Source organism: Poecilia formosa, unplaced genomic scaffold (assembly GCF_000485575.1).
Source record: "Poecilia formosa unplaced genomic scaffold, Poecilia_formosa-5.1.2 Scaffold572, whole genome shotgun sequence".
NCBI classification, from domain to species: domain Eukaryota; kingdom Metazoa; phylum Chordata; class Actinopteri; order Cyprinodontiformes; family Poeciliidae; genus Poecilia; species Poecilia formosa.
Genome location: NW_006800511.1, coordinates 155,655 through 161,062, shown reverse-complemented (window position 1 = coordinate 161,062; position 5,408 = coordinate 155,655).

Below are 5,408 nucleotides of genomic sequence, written 5' to 3'. Positions count from 1 at the left end.
TTTTATCGCTCAAAAAACAAGCAGTGTAAATAGAAAATAAAGTTTAGACTGAACTGATGTGTTCAGCAGGAAATAAAGATAAATGACTCAAATCAGACTAAAGGTTTGCTTGAAAAAGAAACCAACGTGTTCATTTCTGGTCACGTGACTCGCTGAGCTCCAATAGAAAGCCTGAATTTTAAACACGTTTTAAAAAGTTATTTTCCTAACATGGAGGTTTAAATATGAACCCTACTGTTATGCTAGGTGTAAAAGTCACTGGGTTTACATTTGATTACAACGATTGCAGCTGTATGGTTGAAATTAATGAAGCCGTTCAAGCTTTCCCGACTCTACACACTGAGCCTACAGCGCCCTCTAGTGGAGATTGTTTAGCACAAACTAAGCATTGCGTTTGGGGAGTTAATTCTCGAATCAATTAATACAAGCCAATACTCCTGCCATTTTCATTTTATTATTGAGGCAGGCCTACAGATGCACACATTAAAAAAAAAATAAAATAAAATAACTGCTTGAACTGAATAAAAGACATCAGATGGAGAATAAATATGATTAAAGTATGTTTGAGGAGAGAAAATTATAAATTCCTAAGAGCTTAGATGTATTTAAATAATTACAGGTTTATGTCCGAACTGGACGAAACCCGTTTTGGATTTTAACTGGAAAGTTTTACAACCAACCACAAGGTGGCACTGTAGTCACATAAACGGGCCTCTGCTTTCTGCAGAGAGGCAACGCTCACTCACCTGCTGCTGCAACAAAACCAGAAAAGACGAAGAGCTGAGCCAGAGCCGATGGGAAAGACACGCCAGGATAAAACTGTTGGCATTCTCTGTTAAAGCTGCATTATGAAACTTTTACAAAAATGTTTTTACATAATAGTTAAGACTGTCTGTGTGACATGAAACAGATAACCTGTGAAAGGATCCATCTCCTCCTGCTCCGAGCTGTCAATGCCTCTGAAGAAATGCAGCCTGCCAAAAACAACAAATCAGAGCCAGGAGGAGAGGCTTAGCGCTGTCAATCACTCAACGTATACGCTGCTCAAGGTGCTGCTGGCTCCATTACAGCAAAGCTGTGTATCATCGGCTATGCTAACTAGCCTTAGCATTCATACCAAGCTTTGTTGTGGTAACCAGCTAAGAGAACAAGGGGGAGGGTCTGAGTTGCATACGATGATTGACAGCACTAAGACCCGCCTCCTGGGTCTGACCGGTTGTTTCAGAAACAACAGTCAGACATTCCTTTTTAAATGTGGTTCAACAGAATAATTTTGAAAAATGAGCTAATAAATGTTCACAGTTCCTGCTTCATCATTCCGTCGTCACATCAGGAGGAAATTACCTCATGACATCTGGATGAAGACCAAAGAACCCTCCTCTTCTTCAGCCTCCTGCATAAAAGTTGCATAAGCGAAAAATATGCAACTTCCGGAACTGCTGACGGTTTTCAGACGTGCGTTTCTTTTCTCTTTCCCAACAGGAGCATCTGGTTCTCTGGTGTTCATCTCCAGGACCAGCGGCGGTTTCGTCGGGCCGTCTGGACTTCAGCGGCTCGTCTGGGAAAGATTAGTGGCCAGCTGGGATCAAGGTGGCCATCATTTATTTCCTGTTTTCTCCTCCAGCGAAGGTAAAGCTGTTGTGACAAATGGCTTCCACCGCCATCAGAGGCGACAGGAAATATCGCCGGCCGCCTCCTCTATGAGTCATGAAGACAAGATGGCGGCGTGGCTCAGGTGCTGCGCTGATAGATGACTGAGGCTTATTCGGGGGTTTGGTGTCTGCATGACCTCTGACCCCCACTGATGAAAGAGTTTGAAGTTTCCGCTGGTTCAGATTCAGCTCATCATCTTACTGTTGATAAATGCCAGAGGTCAGGGGTCAAATAATTTCTGAATGTTTCTGTTTGGAGCAGAAGCATTCAGTTAAAGTTCCTGACAGACGTTGATCTGTCAAAGCTTCGGTGAAATAATGAAGCTCTGAATGGCGATTGCTGGTTGCCGTCAGTTTGAGCTTCATGTTGATTTGTTTCTTTATTTCAGTTCATCTCCGTCGGACTCGGCAAGTTTTGATTCTTATACTGTTTTCATTCATTTTCAGTTAAAGAGTCAAACTTGTAAAATTCGGCTCCCATTTAAAGCAGAACTTACAAATACACACAAGGGGGTTACGTCACAGGCATCAGGCAAAATATGTTTCACCAGTTAAATGGAGAAGTAAATAAATAGCCAAACACTCAAATAAGAAATTATGTTAACCTTTTGTAACAATAATTTATTACGAAAAACACGAACTAAGAAAATAATAATAGTTATCCTGATAAATAAATCAGTAACCAAAACTCTCTCAAAATAAATTTAGGATAGTTTTAATCCACTTAGTTCATGCTAGTAAAGAAGCTCAAATGGTTAAATGTCCAAATCTTCTTGATCCTTTTTAATACGAATATTGTCCAGAAACGAGTTCCATATAATGGGAGAATTTCTCCTTTTTAATCCAAAGTCTCAATCCAAAACCAAAAATCCCCAAGCGTCAAAAACCTCCCCCCAAAAAATGAGAAAAAGGAGTGGCACCACCAAAAATCCCCAAAAAGAAACGTAAAGTCCAGATCTCACCGGGAATGTCTTTCCTTTCCCCCCCGGTGGCGTCCTCTGGCCAATTGGCGTCCTCCTGCACCTGGCGGCGTTTCCTGGGCAGAAGCTCCAATCCAGCTCCTAAAGCGCACGATCCGCAGCGCTGGGGCGAACTTTCATTTTCCGTTTTACCTCCTTTCTTTGCTTTATTATTTGTTCTAATCGTTTAATTCAAGTCTCCCGCTGCACGGATCTGACGGTGAGCGTCTTCCACTCTGATTGCGCCGCCGCGCGCCGACACCCCTTTTTATACACTAAATCTCAGCCACACCTAAAAATCAGCATGACCTGCCCAAAAATCAGTTTTAAAAGTGGAAACTCCGAATAATTTTACAAAGAAATAACAGCAACTGTTATACCCATCAGATGATACATTTTCTCTTCAATGTATTTTATACAGGAAAAAACACACAAACATAGTGGTTATGTTACAAACTTATATTCCTCTAAATATGATAAATTAAATCTGTTTCTGTAAGGTTTGTATTGCAGGGGCTGCCTGACTGCTTGAGGTATCCTGATGTAGCTCTGTAGCCATTTTACACTCCGCTACATTCTCCTACTACTCTCCAGTTTTATTTATATGCTGCTGTTTCAGCTTTTAACTTTTTATTTTGGTTCGGTAGAAGTGAACTCTGGTTCGGTTTGAATGCATATGTGAACGTCAAGCAGGAAGTGGACTACAGCGCAGGGCCTAACCCTAACCCTACCCTAGCGCAGGGCATTCTGGGTAAATCCAACCAAAGCTAACGTGCTAGCCTAGCACTAGCAGCAGAAATGGCTCCTGGTCTTTAGCCTAAAGAGAAATCATCCAACTGCTAAAATCTGACGCCTCCATCTTGTTTCCATCTGGTGAAGAAGGAAGTTGCTCTCAGAGTCTTCAGAGGTTTTTGTGTTGTTTCCTTCAGTGGTTGTTGGTGCAGCGCCCCCACAGGCCAGGAGGGGAACAGGCTGGTTTGACTCAGAGCCACAGCAGCTGGAGGTGGAGCAGATGTTCTGGTTCCAGTAGAACCGGGTCGACTGGACCATCAGGAGGGAAACATCCTGACTCTTTCTGGCTTTAAAACCGGCTCAGAGCACATAAAAAGTGTTTTTTGTTTGTCTGATTCCTCTGAGGAAGGCAGAAACTGGATGAAGTGGATACGTAGCCACTGCTGCAGCGTGACGTGTGAACCCTGAAGATGTGCTGCAGCCTCAGAGCGCTGCAGCAGGCCGGCGGCGGCTGATATATCTGCTCTGACAGGCCTTAAACAACAGCAGAGGAAGATAAGTGAGGTCGGCGTGAAATATGATTAAAGCACAGCAAACAGCCCAACTCCTCCTCCACCCACACCAAGCGGGACGCTTCACCAGAACCAGAAAACGGACCAGGAGGAGCAGGAAGTTCTGACAGGATTTCCTCACATTAGAGGCTTCCTCTGGTTTCTGCTTCCTGTTAACTGAACGTCCACCATAAACACATGGGCGCCATTTTAACGTTACCCAGTCAAAAATGAACAGCAATAATTTCTGTTATTCAGCCATTAATGAGACACAATGAGGGTTGATTTTTCAGTCATTTTTTCACCGTCATGTTCATTCATATTTAGTTTAGACCTGAATATTTAACTTAACTAAATGACCTGTATTCGTGTAGCGCTTTATCAAGTCCAGAGAACATCAAAGCTATTTAGTTTGAAGCTGAATGTTTAGTTTGAAGCTATTCTCCGTATTAAAGCGTTTCTTTTTCTCCATGGTGATTCTTCCTCTCCTCAGATTCGGTCAGTAAACCTGGAGACGTTTCCGCCTGCAGCCTCCGGTGACCTCTGACCCCAGACCAGCCTGCGTTCCTCAGAGCCGGTGCTCCTTCACATTCATTCAGTTGTTTGTTTTCATGACCTGTTGTTCTCTGCCAGCTCCACAGGCTGCAGCAGCCGAGGAAATTAAAGTCGCGGCACTTTGTGAAGCATGAAATTGTATCTGGGAGAGAAGAAGCTGCAGGAGGGTTTTAGTCTAATGTGGGGGAGAAATCCCGACCAGCAACTGTAATTAACAGGTTTTAAGGAACTGGAAACGCTGCATTTGTTTAAAATCTGCATTAATGAGGCCAAATTCAGAGATGAAAACCTGCAGGAGGCCAGAAATCCACGGAGAAACGGGAAGCCGACCGACCGGGCGCCGCCAGAGGTCATGTGACCCGGAGCGTTTCCATCCGGGTCACCGGCTGAAGCTCCAGCTGGTTCTGGAGGTTCTGGGTGTGAAATTAGGTTCAAACATTTTAAATTAGTTTCTTTGACAGAAAACAGATTTTAAAATTTCAGTTAAACATAGATGTAGAATATCTAGATGTTTTCTGCTCACTGTGAACTAGATTCTCTTCCATGACCTTAAAAGGAATCAGAACTTCCTGGAGTTAAACCAGAACACTGAGATCCCGGTTCTGGTTCTGACCCAAAACTCTGAACTGGAACCATCAGCAGAACTTCTGTCATTCATGTTCAATATGCGCTGGTTACCAGTTTGTTACTGGTAACCAGTTACCATTCACCTGTCTGTTATTGGCTGCCTGTTGATGGTTTGGTGATTTCTGATCATTTTTCCTGTTTCTCTCTTCAGCAGCTGCTGGTCCGTCCTGTGTCTCTCTGAGCCGGTCTCCGGGTTTTCCTGTCGGCCCGGTTCCTCTCTCTGGTTCCTGTCGGCCCGGTTCCTCTCTCTGGTTCCTGTTGGCCCGGTTCCTCTCTCTGGTTCCTGTCGGCCCGGTTCCTCTCTCTGGTTCCTGTCGGCCCAGCGGGGGGGG